The sequence below is a fragment of the Canis lupus genome, chromosome 6, assembly GCF_011100685.1.
Source record: "Canis lupus familiaris isolate Mischka breed German Shepherd chromosome 6, alternate assembly UU_Cfam_GSD_1.0, whole genome shotgun sequence".
Taxonomy (NCBI): domain Eukaryota; kingdom Metazoa; phylum Chordata; class Mammalia; order Carnivora; family Canidae; genus Canis; species Canis lupus.
This window is the reverse complement of record NC_049227.1, coordinates 66,539,175-66,557,880: the sequence shown is the minus strand read 5'-3', so window position 1 is coordinate 66,557,880 and position 18,706 is coordinate 66,539,175. Positions and strand designations below refer to the sequence as shown.

The 18,706-nt window shown below is 39.6% G+C and overlaps 1 protein-coding gene and 1 long non-coding RNA gene across 3 annotated transcripts in view; one reads left to right on the top strand and one right to left on the bottom strand.

Moving 5' to 3' along the window:
• ADGRL2 (adhesion G protein-coupled receptor L2) overlaps nt 1–18,706 on the top strand; it is a 619,868-nt gene that overhangs the window by 196,583 nt on the left and 404,579 nt on the right.
• LOC111096435 overlaps nt 9,244–18,706 on the bottom strand; it is a 44,032-nt gene continuing 34,569 nt past the window's right edge. For both annotated transcript variants that reach the window (XR_005361374.1, XR_005361373.1), the window contains exon 5: nt 9,244–9,413. This is a non-coding gene — a long non-coding RNA (uncharacterized LOC111096435). The remainder of the gene's footprint in view (nt 9,414–18,706) is intronic.

Below are 18,706 nucleotides of genomic sequence, written 5' to 3'. Positions count from 1 at the left end.
GGGCTTTACAGGGTAAGTTAATGAGCAGTGGGGGAAAGACAGGATGAAAAATGCTGTTTTAGGGAGTTAACCTGGCAGCTGTTGGGGGCCCGGGCTGGGGGGGGGTACGGAATCCAGGAAGGAAGTTGGAGCCGCCGGCCCACAAGGGGAGGTGGGAGCTGCAAAACAGCTGGTGTGGAGGTGAAGGGCAGTGGGAAAGACAAGGGAGGAAGAGATTTGGGAGAGATGCTAAAGTAAGAATCCAGAACATTTAGTGACTTGTAACATGAAGCATGAGGATGAGGGGCCAGGAAGACAGGATGAAGTTGGTGCTAATAATGGACCATAGCAAGAATAGTCAGCACGTTCCAGACGGGCCCGGTGGTGCTCTTCTGAGGAGGGAGAACTGCATTATTTGTTACGATGAACCATCCAACATATATTGGGCACAACGGAATATTTATTGGAAGCTTACTCAGTGTCCAGCCTGCAGGAGGTGCTATGGGAAATATAAAGGAAGTAAAAGGCCATGACATGGATGTCCTCAAGGCACTGATAAAGATGAATATTAAAAGCAGTGTGCATTGAGCACATAGTATGGACTTGCTACATTAGACTGTCTTATTTAATCCTCACGACAACTTTATGTCCTACGTTTTATCTTTAAAATGCTTAAACAGGGGACACCTGGCGCGCTCAGTTGGTAGAGCGTAAGACTCTTGATCTCAGGGTTGTGAGTTTGAGCCCCATGTTGGGTATAGAGATTACCTAAGGAGAAAAAAAAAATATATATATATATATATATATATAAACTTAGAGTGGTCTTAGAGTGGTAGGTTAACTTGCCCAATGTAACAAAGCCAGAAGATAATAAGAATCAGGAATAAAATCCCATCAGTGTGATCCCAAAGCTCTCAATCCTACCATGTATAGATGTGGCTAATAGATGACAAAAGACTGGCTGTGATTGAGGAACACCTGAATCACGAATTTTGTTTCGGGGCAGGAAGGAGAGAGACAGGGTTTGCAAGAGAAGTTGCATACGCAACTAAACTACACAGAAGGGAATAAGAATGGGAAGACTGGCCTGACTATTGTGTGAGGGTGAGTAATGAAGGGGAGACAGCGGAAGGTGTGAATTGGGGCCACCCGATGGCTGCAGAGTTGTTCTCAACAGAGCTGTGGCTCAGTACACACTGGAATCAGTCAACTAATAAATGCTCAATGATCACCAGTCATCTTTCCAGTAGAGGCAGGCCCAGGAGTTCAGGGTGAACGGCCTTCCTCTCCCATTTCCTGGGCTTCAGCTTTTCCTTCCCATGAGTGTGGCCCAGGATGCAGTCCATCCAGGCACGCACCTTATTTCGATCAGTTCAAGCTGCTCCTTTCTCTGGATAGCACCAACTCAAGAACACCCTTGTGATCTTCTTCATCACACAGCCTCATTGCATTCAGTCTAGTTACACTGGGACAAAACCTCTAGAGGCTCTGCATGACCAGGGGAGAGTGTATTTTCAGTCTCCGGAATGGATCAGAGAGGAAAAGGAACAGAGTGTAGAAGCCTAAGTACCTACCGCTCTATCTGATGCTTACCTGGTATGCAATAAATATTTGCTGAAATAAGAAGGACACTGAAAGAAGTCTGATCATCAGAGCTTGGAGAGATATGGACTTGTGCTGCAGAAAAGGAGAATTATCATTAAATCGGAAGACATTTCACAGGGAAAAATCAACACAATAGGCGAGATACGTGGAGAAGGAGAGAAAAACTCATGGGTGGCACTAAGGTTTTAAACCTGTGTATTTGAGAGGAGGTGATGTAACCAACAGAAATCTCAAGAATTAGAAGTTTCTTTAGGGTAAGTTTATCTCTGGGGTTCTGTGTTGTAATCTAGAACCAACAGCATGCTTAATACGTAGTGGACAGGCAATAAATCGTTCGGGTGTTGAATACATAATACATGGTACTGGTTTTAAGAAAAAAACCATTCTCGTACCCTGATGCTGTGAGTCTCACTTCAGAGCAACGACATTTACTGCCAGGAATCCATGTCTCAGTGGACCACTGTTATGGAAGGGACTTTGTTATATATATATCTTCTTATAAGTTAAAGCAGAAAAAAGAAAATAATAATGATGATTATTAATGATCATTAATGATACTAATGATTATTATCATTATTATTATTTGAGGACCACCGCCCTAAGGCCCAGCACAAATGCCTAATGGTATTGTTGATTTAAGGTTAGAATGAGAATCCTAACTAGAATGAAGGGCCTGGGTTAGGTGTTGGGTGAATTCCTGAAACCAACTTACTCCATGATGGATTTATCAGGAAGGTCAAGGCCCCTTCACTTGCATGAGCCCCTATATCTAATTTTTCGTTGTTGCTTAAATTTTTATAGGCTTCAGATCCCACAACACCTGGACCCATTTTTAAACCACAGCCACATATTGGGTTTGGCTGGCGTAAGAAACTATTTGAACATCTCTGTAGCCATTTCATCATCCCAGATAATGGAAGGTAACGCTCTCGAGTTGAGTTAGAACTGAGTTTGAATTCCAGTTATGCCGTTTATGAGCTTCATGGCTTCTGTCCACTATTTCTGATTTCCTCATCTGCAAATGGGAATACTAACAACTACCCTTCAGGATTATTACAAAGCTTAAATGTGCATAAGAGCGCAATAAATTGCAGCTCTATTATTATTACTAATTAGTCCAGTGATTCTTATCCTCATTTTTCCCATTTCCCATTTAAAATTTTATACATAATTGACATTTTGTTATAAATCCTTCGAAGCCCATTAAATAAGATTACCATAACTTTTCCTTTACATTTCAAGTGCTGCTAGGAGAATTTCTGGATATGTTGATTTGCACGAGTTGTGTACCAAATTCAGAATGCACATTTCCTTCTCTTAAATTTTTGCAATCTCCACATCCATTGAGTTTAAGACTAAGCTTAAGCACTAGACTTTTATGAATCATACTTTGGCCTGCAGATTTTACCCTCTCACCAAGTTATTCCAAGGAATTTTTCAGACTGAACAAAAACTAAATTCACAAAATAACGTAGTGGTCATTCTTACCTCCTGGAAACCCCCCAAAAAAGGCAAGTGAAATCAATGAATAAAAGAGTATAATTTGTACCACAATAATGACCAACTGAAGAATGGTCAGAATTATTTGCATAATTATGTTTTAAAGAAATTTGGACGACTCATATGCTTTTTTAATAGATTTATTTATTTGAAAGAGAGAGAGAAAGAAGGAGCATGAGCACGCATGAGGGGAAGAGGTGCAGAGAGAGAGAGAATCTTCAAACAGACACCCCGCCTAGCACGGAGCCTGGCGTGGGGCTCGATCTCAGGACCCATGACATCGTGACCTGAGTTTAAACCCAGAGTCGGATGCTTAACCGACTGAGCCACCCAAGTGCCCCATCACACGCTTTTTTTTTTTTGATGAAAGGTACTCCCACATACTTTTGCCCTTAAATATGTTCCCCTGAATTTGTTTCCCAACAAATATCTAGTCATTATATCATTCCAACATAGGAAGAAATGGATTGGACAAAATTTCCCAATTTTTTAAAAGTCTGAGTTGTCCTTTTTTCCAGTAGTTGCATGTACTTTAATCTAAATTTAAAAAATATAGGGATCCCTGGGTGGCGCAGCGGTTTGGCGCCTGCCTTTGGCCCAGGGCGTGATCCTGGAGACCCGGGATCGAATCCCACATCAGGCTCCCAGTGCATGGAGCCTGCTTCTCCCTCTGCCTGTGTCTCTGCCTCTCTCTCTTTCTCTGTGACTATCATAAATAAATAAAAAATTAAAAAAAAATTTAAAAAATATATATACAAAATACCAAAAGCCACTCTGAATTCCACAATGCCTTCAGATGAATTTTATCTGAGTAATCTTAATAGCAGCTACACACATTGGAAGCATAGCAATACTAATGTGTGTAACCCATATAACATGTTCTATTACCAAAATTGGTGTACTTTCTTACAGAAATAACTCCAAATCTGATCCCTCCTCCCACCTGACTTCCTCCTCGACATCTAAAGAAGATCAATTGGGAATCATTGTTTTAGGCACTTCAGAGTCAGGAAGCAGAATGTCTTTATTCAGTCTGTAGGTCTTGACTCCTTCCTAGTGTAAGAGGTCGACTCATGAATTTCAAAAAGAAGAGGAACACATGGGACACGTTCATATGGTGGGCTTTTCAGGCAAAGCCTCACCATGAAAATTTGAGAAAAATCTCCTTTTACAGACTTTGGTAAACCCAAAGTTCTAATTCCGGTCCCATTATGCATTAAACCGTGGGGGTCACGTAAGCACAGAGGGCTTCGTTTACCTTATCTGCTGATGAGAACTGTGTTAGGGGCTATTAGGTTTTTTTTTGGGGGGGGGGGCTATTAGGTTTTATCTGCAGATCTTCACCAGCACCATAGCACATTCACGTATATGACCTCATTGATCCACATGACAACTTTGAGCTCAAACAAGACAAATAATACAATTCCCATTTTTCAGAGAAGAGAAATGAGGTTGGGAGCACCTGGATGGCTCAGTTGGTCAAGCCTCTGCTTTCGGGTCAGGTCATGATCCCAGGGTCCTGGGATGGAGCCCCGTGTCAGGCTCCCTGCTCAGTGGGGAGTCTCCTTCTCCCTTTCCCTCTGCCCTTCTTCCCTCTCCTGCTTGTGCTCGATCTTTCGATAAAAAATAAATTTAAATAAATAAATAAATAAATAAATAAATAAATAAATAAATACTCTTTAAACGCTTAGAGCTTAAATAGCTTGTTCAAGTTAGACTGAATTAGTGTTTGAGGCAGATACCTAGCAAGGTTTTCTGATTCTCAAACTCATGAGTTTCTGGCTACACCCCACTGACCTTACTTCTATAAATCTAGGATTCTAACAGTCATGTCCTATCTTAGGGGTACTTTACATAGTTTATGCCTGAGAATATTCAATATCTGGTAAGAACAGAAAAAGGCTGCCAATCTTTAAAGCTTTTTCAAAGGTTAAAGGATCAAATGCAAGTTATTCTTAAAGATTCTTCACTATTTCAGATATTGGGTGAAAGCTGTGATTTTTTTTCTTAAAATTTTAATAACAAGAGCATACATTTGAGAAGCTTTCTCTCTCTTTCTCCGTTTTCTCTCTTAACCCATAATCAGGGCTTGCTGGTTCTAAGCTTTTGGGCATCTCTGGATGAATTTTAGTGATTCGAAATCGCCGTTACCGAGCTGCTGCTTAGTACTTGCGTTCAGGTCTGCTCTAAGTGTATCCAGTGTAGAAAGAGCTTTTCTTTTTTTTTTTTTTTTTCTGAGGACTGGGACTCTTAGCTTCGACAATTGTTGAAGGGTTTTGTTTTCCCAGAGCTGTCAAGTTTCTTTGAAAGAAGTGAAAAGAAGCAACAAAGGAAGATGTGAGAGTGATTTTAAAACATTTAAAAAATCACTTTGGTTTTCCAATCTTTTTCAAATTAAAGATCTGTTATTAACCATTCCTTGGCTAAATGCCTCTACCTTTGGCATGTTGCTCTGTAATGATACACCCTTCTTCAGTGCACATGTGTGTGAGTGTAAGAGTGCACGGGTCCCATCCTGTCCTGTCCTTTCATTTCCTTTTTTTTTTTTCCTTTCAGCCTTGTCTCCGAATGCTAAAGTTTTATCAGAGACCAAAAACTTATCTTTTCAAAGAACTGAACTTGTCGTAAAAAAAATGGCCTGATCTAGACATAAAGTTGGAGATGCTGTGCAAATATACGTAACATTGGAAGAAGAAGAAAAAGTAGAAACAGACCGCAGACCGAAAATGGGACAGCAGGCCATGTTTAAGTGATTTACTCCGGGTTATGTGTTTTTAAAAGCAACATATAAATGCATAGCAGGGTTTTGGCAGCTGAAATTGTGCTGTGTTTACTTTAAGGCACTCCACGATGATAAACAGTTATTTAGTGCAAGTAGTATGCCGCTGGTGCAAAGCACACTGAATTAGATACAGTTCCTGCAACGTAGGTTGGAAATCTAAGGACAAATTGGAGAGGCAGGGTGTAAAACACCCAGAAAAAGCCTAACATTCTACACATATAACAACATCATCAGCCGCATTCTAAGTGTACTTTCAGAGATAATTTGTTAAATTCCTTAACTGTACATACAGACATTGTAAATAGAGTCATAACTTGCACAGATTTGACGTGTGTGCAGATGTAAGCCCAGGGGTCTCCGATGTGCAATCTAAGGGTGGTACGTTCGGCTGCTAACTACGGGCATCCTCCTGATAGTTGCTGTCGTCACTGCTCATCTACCTTACGTTTTTAATTCCTTCCAAACTCTTTCTTTTGCAGTACGAGTCTGCGTGAACATGCAAACACTTGTCGTTTCTGCATAATATACGTCAAGCAGATATTTGAGTGAAATTTCCCCTAAGTAATGTTTCAGTTGTGTAGTTCATCTCTGGGGCTGCTGTTTGCTCACTTTATGAAAATGTTTTACTTTGGTTTTAATTGGGGAAGTGGGAAATTGAAAGGGCTGTTGAGAAAAACAAGCCAAATCCTTCATGTGAACAATTGTTTCACATTGATGTCTTGAAACAAGAAAGATTTCTGCTATTTATTTACTAGAGATGAGTACAGATAATTTCATTGTGCATCGATTTTCTCCATGGAGGGAGGAAGTGTGGTCAGCTAAAACAAAGCACTGAAATGGGGAATCAGCAACCACGACTCCTCATCTCTATCTTCGGAATTTGCTTTCTTCGAAACTCACTTGATGATCAAGATTCCAGTTTTGGTTTTTTTTTCCTTTCTTTCTTGGTTTCCTTTGGCTGTTGTGTGTGTGCATTTTTGGGGGGTTGCTTTTTAAATTTTTTTAAAAGATTGTATTTATTTTATTCATGAGAGACACAGAGAAGCAGAGACACAGGCAGAGGGAGAAGCAGGCTCCATGCAGGGGGCTGGAGGCGGGACTCGATCCTGGAACTCAGGGATCATGCCCTGAGCCAAAGGCTGAAGCCCAACCATCGAGCCACCCAAGTGTCCTTTTTTTTTTTTTTTTTAATGGACAAGATCAAACTTAAAAATAGAATTCTTTGGGTTCTTTTGTTGGGATATTTTAATTGGTCTCTTCTATATTTAGTATAATGATAAACGGGGAGCCAGTACAACTATACATCATTCAGGAATATAATCATTAAACATTCTTGGGGCCAAACATTTAGTGAGTGCCCACTGAATGCAAGTCACTGAGCTAGGCACTGCAAAAACATATTTGGTCCTTAAATCACAACATAATTATGAAACTGGCATTATGTGAAAAGATAAAGCTTCCCAGTAGGCCCAATACTATGAGGATTAAGGATGATTATCTAAAAAAAAAATCACCGTTCACTTTAAATACAAAATATTTGTAAAAAAAATACTTGGTAAATACATAAAAAATTTTCCAAGTCCCTTAACCTCCTTTTAGTCTGTTTTCAAATTACTGTTTTTAAATTTGTAAAAAATAAAAAATAAAAAATAAAAAAAATTGTGAGATTTATCTATTGTATACATTTGGAAACTCGGCATGGTATTGTATATATCTGGGGATTCTGGATGCTTATTTACGTATTTACATATGTACAAAATAGAATAAAAGCATCATGCTTATGCCAAAACACACATGTCTGCACCTTTCCAAATTATGAATTATAACTCATAGGAACACTGTCCCTAATTAAAATTATTTTATCCTTATAAGAATGAACCTGTTATTTTACCTATTCTCAAAATTTTTATGCCAGTTCTGTGTTCTTGGTTACACTGAAAGAAAAAGATAAATTCATTAATTAAACATCTTTTTCAAGTTGTTCATATTATACTTATGCTGGCTTTTAAATTTACCATCGAAAATGTTTCTGGGATTGGATACTTGACAGGAAATTCTGTGACCTGTGCTACATTTCACTTCTATTTTGCTCTTCCTGTCTATATTAGATAAAAATCTACTTAAGCTGTTACAACAACCAAAAGACCAAAACACAGAAGCTCAAACAATAAAAAAGTTTGTTCTCTCTCATAGAACGGTTTAGATGGGCAGCAGATAGCAGCTGTGCGGCCTCAGTGACACAGGCTCTCTCTAATTGCTCTGTCATCCCCAACCGTGACTTCTGTCTCCTGACCCAATGGTTGCTCCAGCTCCAGCTATCATGTTTGCCTTCAGCCAGCAGGAAAAGAGAAAAGGGCAGAGGAATGCATGCTTTCTTTGGAGGGCATAATCTGAAGTGTTCACACATAACTTCTGAGATGATTCATAGCAGATGTTCAGGCACAACCACCCTACATGACATTATGAAGTAGTGAGATGCCTGCACCTAACGCAGAATCTCTGTGTTGTACAATAACCACAAATGCAGCCTCACGCCAGGATGTTGAGTTGTGTTGAGGCAGCACTACAGTGAGTGGTTTCCTGAAATGGTGTACCATTCTTAGTAAAGTTTGGAGTAAGATAACACAAAAGCCTCCCTCAATTTACAGCGTCTTTGCATTTCTGAAAAAAATCATGATGTCATGAGGGATGTAGGCCAGTTCTTATCGTGTGTGACTTTTCTCTATATTGCAGGTCATTTGCCATCCCTGGTCCTGACCACAGAGTTCCCTCCTCTATTTATTGTAACAACCAAAAAAGCTCCACGAACTTCCAAAATGTCTCCAAGGGACAGCCCAACTCATAAACACAGCTCTAAAACTACAAGCTCTGTGGGCACCTGGTCTAACTTCCAACATATCACAGATAACAATTTTACCAAATATTTTGCAATGGTCTAGTGAAGGATCATCAGTTTTCTAACCATTATTATCATTGCCCCCCTCACCCAATGCTGCACAATCAAGACTCTTTTTTTAGGACAGCATGTCACTTATGGGTACCAAATCATGTAATTGTGAAATCTCTTATATAAAGTAACCCTAAACTGGACAGATGTTTATTTCTTTCTCATGTAAAAATGTTCCCAGGCATTCCAGGACTGATAAGGTGGACTGATAATTTAGGGATCCAGGATTGCTCTGCCATTCTCAACTTACGTGATTTCATTTCATGGATCCAACATGGCTGCTCTAGCTCTAGCCATTACGTCCGTATTCCAACAGTGAAAAGGGAGAAGATAAAGGAAAAAGGCATAATCCTTCCCTTCAGAGGCAAATCCCCAAAGCCACACAGAGTTTTGCTTTTTCCAAAATTTAGTATCTTTATTTTTGAGATTCTAAACTTGTGGATTGTTGATGACTCTAAGCACCCAGCAGACATTCCTCTACCAGACAGGTGGCATGGTGAAATGACCTCCAAAGTAGACGATTCTAATTCTGGCTGTGCTGCTAATCAGCTTTAGAGACCCCAGGCAGATCATTTCACTTGTGTGATTCTGTTTCTCTATCTGCAAAATGAGAAAAGGGGAGTTGAGTAGGTTATTTCAAATTTCCAAAATCCAGAGTATACTATAATGCTTAGGACATCTTATGACTAAGACACAGTTTTAAAACTTTTTTTTTCCCAAAAAAATTTTCCAGCCCATTCATTGTAGGTTATTATTTTTGTATTTTTCAAAAGTCATGCCAGTTTTACTAAGTAAGTTAGGAAACTCGAAGTTTTGGGTTTTTTTAATGGCTGCTGCCCAAGTCCGTTTTGTTTGGTCAGGGTTGTGCTGGAGCAGGTGCTAAATATACTTTAATGTCATCATAGCTTTGTACCATATTGTTGCCATTTACCTCCAATAGGAGGCTGTTTTTGTTTTTTAAAACCTGTTCCCAAACTCAATGACTTCTCTCCTCAACTATGATCCTAGTTTAGAGTGGCCACTGTCCCTTTTCTGTATTACTGCATTAATCTCCTGTTCGATTTCCTGCTCCTACTCTTGGATCTTCTTAATTCATACAGCACAAAGTGAGCAAACAATCTTTTTTTTTTTTTTTTTTTACCTCCTTTACCTATTTTCCCCACCTCTCACCTTGCCTCTGACAGCTATGAATCCATTCTAACTATCTATTGGCTTGTTTTGTTGTTGTTTTATTGAAGTATCCCTGGCACACAGTGTTACATTAGTTTCGTGTGTACAACACAGTGATTCCACAAGCTCATACTTTATGCTGTGCTCACCACACTGTAGCTACCATCTGTCACCATACATGCTATTATCATATTATTGACTGTGTTCCCCGTGCTGTAATTTTCATCTCAGTAACTTATTCATTTTGTAACCAGAAGCCTGTATCTCCCACTTCCTGTCAATGCCCATTTTGCCCATTCCCCCACAGGTATTCTTTTTTTTAGAATCTACATATAAGAGAGAGCATATACAGCATTTGTCTTTCTCTGACTTACTTCACTTAGCATAATACCCTTGTGGCCCATCCACATTGTCACAAATGGCAAGATTGCATTCTTTTTTATGGCTGAGTAATATTCCATCGCGTGTGTATATCATATCTTCTTTATCCATTCATCCACCAGTAGACATTTAGGTGGTTTCTATATCTTGACTATTGTATAAATAATGCTCCAAAGAACATGGGGGTGCACGTATCTTTTGGCATTAGTGTTTTCATTTTCTTTGGATAAATACCCAGAAGTGGAATTGCTAGATTATTTATGATAGCCCAATTTTTAATGTTTTTGAGGAAACTCCATACTGTTTTCTCTAGTGGCTGCACCAATTTACATTCCCACCAATAGTGCAAGAGGGTTCCCTTTTCTCCACATCCTCATCAACACTCATATTTCTCATCTTTTTTTGATAATAACCATTCTAACAGGTATGAGGTGATATATCACTGTGGGTTTTTTTTTAAAGATTTTATTTATTTTATTTATTTATTCAGAGAGAGGGGAAGAGGCGGAGACGCAGGCAGAGGGAGAAGCAGGCTCCATGCAGGGAGCCCGACGCGGGACTCAATCCCAGGTCTCCAGGATCAGGCCCTGGGCTGCAGGCAGCGCTAAACCGCTGAGCCACCCAGGCCACCCATCACTGTGGTTTTGATTTGCATTTCCCTGATGATTAATGATATTAAATATCTTTTCATGTACCTGTTAGCCATCTGTAAGTCTTGTCTGGGAAAACATCTATTCAGATCTGTCCATTTGTAAATCGGATTGCATGGTTTTTTAATTTTTTTTGCTTTTGAGTTTATTAGTTCTTTATATATTTCAGGTGTTAACCTTTATTAGATTCATGTTTAGCAAAGATTTTCTCCCATTCAATAGGCTGGTTTTTCATTGTGTGGATAGTTTCCTTATCTGTGCAGAAGCTTGTCAGTTGAAGGCAGTCCCACTTATTTATTTCTGCTTTCGTTGTTTTTGCTTTTGGTATCAAATTCAAAAATCATTGCAGAGACCTATGTCAAGGAGCTTATCACTTATGTTTTCTTCTAAGAGTTTCATGGTTTCAGAACTTACACTCAAGTCCTTAATCTGTACTGAGAGTCCATTTTTCTTTAGGGTATAAGATAAGGCCTAGTCTCATTCTTTTGCATGTTGCTGTCCAGTTTTCTCAGCACCATTTATTGAAGAGACTATACTTCCCCTATTGTGTATTCTATCTCCCTTGTTGTAAATTCATTGACCATATATGTGTGGGCTTATTTCTGGGAGTAACCAGAATTTAATGAAAAATATTTACTCTGTCTTTGTCATATTTCCTTTAAACGAGTATGTATTGAACACTTATGATATGCCAGACTCATGCCTGAATTACACACTGGAGATATAATGGTGAGCAAGATTGGCATAATCTCTTCCCTTATACAGATGAATAGACAGAAAATAATAGTAAGTGCAATGAAAGAAAGGTTTAAATGTTTAAACAAGAGACTAACAGAGGTGACCAGCTTTACGTAGGACAATCACAAAAGACCAAACAGAGACCTTTCGATGGGAATGAGCTGGGTATGCATATTGTGGGGATAAGGAGAGCACTCCAGGCAGAGAGAACGATCTGTGCTAAGATCATAAGACCCGGGAGGAGCCAGCAGGGCTGTGGAAAGAAAGACCAGCGAGCTGGAGACTAACTAGGGAGAAGGAGAGGGAAAGGGACCCCGGAATGGAAAAATAAGTAGGGACCAGGTCATTACTGATAGGCCCCAGTAAGAAATGTGGATATATTCCAGTTTACTTTCAAGGAAAAGTTAAGGCATTGAAGGGGTTCAAACAGGGAATTATGTGAATCATCACTTTTCAGTCCTGAGAACTTATAGTTTATTAGGGGGGAAATTAACATATAAAAAACTATAATAGTAATAATACCATAGAGCTTCCCCTTGATACTTTGTTTTAAAGATTTTATTTATTTATTCATGAAAGACACACAGAGAGAGGCAGAGTCATAGGCAGAGGCAGAAGCAGGCTCCCTGCAGGGAACCCACTGTGGGACTCGATCCCAGGACCCCGGGATCACGACCTGAGCCAAAGGCAGACGTTCAACCACTGAGTCACCCAGGGGCCCTCCCCCTGATACTTTATAAAAGGTTCTTTCTTTTTTTTTTTCTTCAAGATTTTATTTATTTATTCATGAGAGACAGAGAGACAGAGGCAGAGACACAGGCAGAGGGAGAAGCAGGCTCCCTGCAAGGAGCCTGATGCAGGACTCGACCCCAGGACCCTGGGATCAAGCCCTGAGCCAAAGGCAGACATTCAACCACTGAGCCACCCAGGTGCCCTAAAAGGTTATTTCTTAAGGTTAGAGGGGAAAATATGTAGAAATCTGAAGACAACGTTTTTGTGTTAAACCATTGCTATTGCTTATAATATATAGCCTGACTTCCCTGTGCCAGTAACCAGAATGTGAGCAATGTCCAAGTAGGCTATTTTGCTCCATAACATCTCTTCCCTCATTTAGGCCAAGTCTTGGACATGGAGTAGGCCCCAGCTTCCAGCGGGTGGTGGAAAGATTAAAAGAACATTCAATTTAGACTTCACCGGTATATTCCAAGCTCTCACTCACACCTGCCTACACAGATCCTGAATTCTGGCTTCTTCGCAAGATCCACTTTTTGCAAACACTTCTGCCTAAATAGGAGACTGATGGCTAACTTAAGCTATTTGCTTTCTAGAAATTATTTTTTTTAAAAAACTGATTAAATTGAAATAAGCAAAGAGGATCAAATGTAGCAAATGATCTCATTTAAAATCGTCGGTGAGCCAGATGAGGAACATCTTTCAAAGCAATATCTTGAAATACGCTGTGTAACTTGCCTCAGACTCAAAGGGCCTAGATGGAAAAGGACTACACCTTTGCTGCTTCAATTGATCTGCGAGGCCGATTTTCCAAAACTTCCCAACATTGGAGAAGTTCTCATGATAGCCTCACGCCAACGGCCTGGGAAACTACCAGACTTTTGCATTCCTCACGGTAATCCTAGTTCTTGCGGATGGCCCTCTGAGTCTGTCAGGAATAACTGGAATAAGAGACATAAAAAGAAGCCAGAGGTCTCACGCTTGTGACCATTACCATTCCCAGAGTGCCTTTTGCAGGAGTAGGGAATGGTAATTCTGATATCCTGGAAACATTTGAAACTGAGTAATAACACTTTGCCTACTTAAATGCCCCCTGTAGTTTCAATTAGCCGGGCATGCTTCGGAACATTCTTTTGCTGTTAGGCGAGGCATGGTTACAGCCAGCATGTGTTGCTTCAGCAGTGAATAAGAAGGTGTTCTCATCTAGAACCAACTTTTCAAACCTGAGCAAGGGCAAGGATATAATTTAAACATTTAGGTCCTAATTTGCAAGACATTTTCAGAATAGTAGGGTCAATAACACTTGTAAAACATTTCCACTCCTGGAAGAGGTATAAAATCCAAGAATATAGTGGCCCTATTATTTTGATTATCAATTCAATAAGTGGAATCACGGCATTATTGCTATTGAATGCCTACTTAATAACCACATGGTAATACTACAAAGCTCAAAAAGAAATATGAAAGATATTCATATCAACGGATTATTTGGATGTTATCGTAGGTATTTCTCAGAAAATAATACCAGTTATAGAAATCCTATTTTTCTCACTCAACATCTCTGTCACAGAAAACTGGTGTCCTTGGAGATCTTGGTAAATGTCTATCACAACCGTTTACGTTACCTAACAAGTTTGAGATATGTAGTGGGTTAAATCAAGTTAAAAAAAAAAATTTGATTTTGTTTCACTATGCCTGAATAATGTGCTAATGCTTATTTTGACCTCCAAGAAAGGCGATATACTAGGTAGGACTATCTTTCCATAATTCATGTGACTATAGAACCCTGGAACATATATGTTACCATATATGGTATGTATTTGTGCTGGTTATCCTCTCTGCTTAGAAGGGTCTCTCCTTAAAAAAAAAAAAAAAAAAAAAAAAAAAAGGGTCTCTCCTTGAGGACCCCTGGGTTTACTCTCTCACTTCCTTCCAGTCATTTGCTGAAATGCTACCCTCTCTGTGGGACCAATTCTCACTCATCTATTTAAAATACCAACGTCCGTCCTTACGCACTTAGGAATCCTGATTCCTCTTATCCTTGCTTTACCTTTTACCTATTATAGTTATCATCATGCCTAAGTAAGTAATGTATTATGTTTATCTTTTGGCTGGCTCCTTCCATTAGACAGGAATTTTTACTTTTATTTTACTTTTCGTTACTAGAATAGGAATTAGCAAATATTAGGTTCTCAGTAAATATTTGTTGAATGGAGGGAAGAAAAGAATATTTTCATATGTTTTTAAAATCAAGATGTGTCGTATAAGTGATGTTTTTTTTTCCTGTTATAGAATTTACGATGTATGTTACAGTCAGTTATGTCTTAGAATCTAGGAAATATAAATCAAGGGACATTCGCATTGTTCTGAGTTCATGCCTGCCAGAGTTAATTTAATACCTGGTAAGAAAGAAACAGCTTAATGTCATTCATGACTCTTTTTTTTCTCTAATTTTATCACTCCCCTTCCTCTACCTGAAATTAATTTTTGCCAAATCGCAAAGCCTTTCCAACTCCATTTCAATAATAACTTCCTCGTTAATTTCCTTCCCTCCTTCCCTACTAGGAAAGGCACATGGAGGGGGGCAGCTGGCAATAATTCTGAAGAGGAGGCTGGAACCTTAGCCTAGATGGTCTTTGAAGCAATTAGACTTTCTGTGGGAAGCAATTGAGAGCCACTAGCTGGAGAATTTTTAGAAACATCAGAATTTTTAGGAAGATATGTCTGACAGTGATGTATCAAATGGCCTGGAGGTCAGCATGATTCTCATTTCTAATTCTGCACTAACTCTTGGTTTCCCTTCTTGTGATGCTCTTCCCATCACTTTCACATCTGCCACCTACTCCCATCCCAGACCTGCTAGTTCTCCAAGAGAGTCTAGATACGCAGCAAAGACACGAGCTCAAAGTCATCCCTTGGCATCTCTTCTGAGGTCTTCTGGATTTCTTATCCATGCTGACTGGAAGATGTGGGTCAAGGGAAGAAGGGAGAAAAGTGATGAGCTTGACATGTATTTCTTATCATCATCTCTAAATACACTTATATAACGTGAGTTAGTCCCACTTTACAAATGAGGGGAATTTTGTTCAAAAAACTTAAGTATGTTATGGAATTTCGTGTAGGTAGTCAGGTAGGTTCAAGCCTAAAGCTGCCCCAAAGGCTAAACAGGTAACACTGGCTGATGAACCCATTCTCAGTTCCAGATGGTGAGATGTATGCTTTACGTGAATTGTCACCTTTAAATTCCAGTAGCTTCATGAGAAGCTCCAGTTGTTTTCCCTATTTTATAGGAGACTGAAGTTAGGAAGGTTCCACAATTTGTCTAAGTTCACACAGCTGGGAGACGGTGATGTTAAGCACTACAGCCCCTTTTATATAACGGGAGTGAGAGGTCCCACCCGCACGTTATCAATAACCTCCATTTTTTTCCACTATATCATCTTGCCTCCTACATTATGAAAGGCAAGGACACATGCTGACCTGGTGCTGACCTGCATGATGGTCTATCGGCCTTGGGTGTCAGCGATCCCTCTGCTCTCCCTGCTTGTCAACACTCCTGGACAGCCATTGATCCTACCTGTTGTAGGGAGGAGGAATAACTCTGGACAGATCAGTGCCCTGAACACAGAAGGTCCTTTTTACTGTCTCTTCCTGTTTCATTTTAACAATTTATATCCCCTCCACCTCCACCACCATCCTTCCCTTACAGCTGTGGGGAAAAGACTAAATTCAAAAGGTTAAGACACAAAAATTATAGTTGAGTTTCAATTGACTATCAAAGCAGAAAAGTCCTCTGTAAACTTAAATTTTTTCCCCATTAGTTTCCTGTCCAGCACTGTGGATTACACTGGGACTGGGTAGCATTTTATATGGAAACCCAGAGACTGGCTTCCCTCTTCTTTCCTTACTTAATATATGTTAGGAATTTGTTCTATACTTGCAGTTTGGGGTAGAGACATCTAAATCAGTCGTTAATTTGTAGCAAAATAGCTATTACTCAAAATACTCCATGACACAGAGAATGGAGCAAATAAAGACTTAGAAAAAGTCATTTCTCATAGCTATAATGATATAATACAATAATAATGATAAATCAGAAATGTATTTTCATTGTGCTCAAATGTGCAAAGAAACCAGGATTCTTTACTTCTTTCTAAATGACTGGGTTTTCCTCACAATCCTACACCCACCAGGTAGTTTAGAAAAGTTATTTTAGTTAAATTTTCAATTCAGTCTTCCTTGGTAATTCAACCCATCTCTTTACGTAACCCAGTTTCTGCTTGGATGAGTCAGGGAAACACTTGTCAGAGTTTTGCCCTTTCTACCTAGATATCTGTAAGGTGACTGACATACAGGTAATCTTAGGGGAGGAGGAGTCTGGGAGTTGCATGAGGTATCCTCTCAGTTCTCCTGGTTTAGCCTACTCCCACAGCTGGTAATACCGCAGGAGTGACTTGTCCATACCCTGTACATTCTGATGCACCCACTGCTAAAAACCGCTCTTTGCAATAATTGGTCATATTTTGTTCACTTAAACTCTGACAGTCCTTTGGGGCACCATTTTCTCTTGGAGACTGAGCCCCATCTCCACTTTCACTGACAATATGAATCCCTGACACAGAACTGTGACTCCCAGTTGGACGCTGGTGTGTGCTGGATGGCTTCATTCCCCTTGGGCAACCTCCTTTGGCAAAGTTGCCAGGCAAGTCCTTCAACTGCTTTACAGCCAGATCCTTCTAGTTCATTCCACAGAATGCTCAAGAACTTCTGGATAGCTTCACACCATCCAGGAGCTGAAGGAGACTCTAAGAGGCTTAAACTTAGACCTTTCTGTACAAAACCATGTTAAGCCACTGAATTTAATTTGATGTAATAACTCTCATGTTGAAGCAGAAGCCCGTAGGGCAATAGCTTCCAGTTGCCTCTTGGAGGACAGCAGCCACTTTCAACTCATCATTCCCCTCAACCTTTCTAGAACATCTCTATACTCCTCCTCTCCCACTGAACCCTCCCTCCAAGAATTTTTGAAAAGAGAAGCCCAAGCCATGCTTTCCTACCTCTCTGCCACCTTCTACCTAGAATCCCGTGGTACCTGAGAAGCCGGCCACGTCCCCATCTTCTTCCTAACTTAGCCGTCCCCCTCTCGGTTAGGACTCTCTACTATTGTTTGTCTGGCCAGCTTCTCAATATGTTAAAGACGAGACTAAGCAATTTAGAAAATCCTTTTCTTTCTTCTAACCCAAAGTTCATGACTGTTGTTTCAGAAGAGTCATTTTATGAAATCTAAAACCAATCAATGGCTTCTTTGTTCTAACTCGGGAGAGTCCAGCTTCTTTCCTGGGGCTATGTGCTTGGTAGGTAGAAGTTTGCAAGGGATCTTGATATGAGAGAAGTCTAAGCACTTTATTATTACAAATGATTCAAATATGATTTCAAATATAAACCCTACTAAAATAGCAACAATATTTGTTTTTCACTATGTCAGATACTGTGCACCAACATTATTTTATTTTCTAGTTAATTCTTATAACAACCCTGATCTGTCAGTCTTATTACATGTATTTTCAGAGAAGAAAACCAAGGCACAGAATGACACACACAGCTGGTAAGGAGCGCTTGCCCTTATCCAGAGAGGTCTGGAAATACTGCTTCTCAGTTTGACTACGACTCAAGAAACACAATTTATGTCACAGTCCAAACAAGCACCTAACCAAAGCAGAATTTCACATAATAGCATGTAACCTCCACTTTAATACTCTATTCCATGCAATTCTATTTCTCTGGCTCTTTTTCTTTCTTTCTCGCTTTCTTTCCTTCTCTTCTTTTTAATGCTGCGTACAAGCAACTAAATCGATTTTACAACCTACTAAGGAGTTAGAATTGACAGTTGAAAAATGCTGCTCCAGCACCTGCAGTATCAATATTACCGAATTCTAATAGAAATTACATCAAACTGGCTAGCCATTTAGAAACAGGCTAAGGTAATTTTTTTTGTGTGTACATGTTGTAATTGGGAAAGCTTGAGTATGAAAGACTTAACACAAGTAAAATAGTGAGTAAAATGTCAATTAAATGTCGTTAAGTAGCTTTAAAACTACTTAGTAAGAGGAAATCCAGGAGCTGAACAAACATAGATTTGTGGTTTAAACATTTACCAGTTTCACAAAGTCTTCCTTAATTTGGCCCTCAGAACTTATATCTAGATATTTTCATTTTGATCCA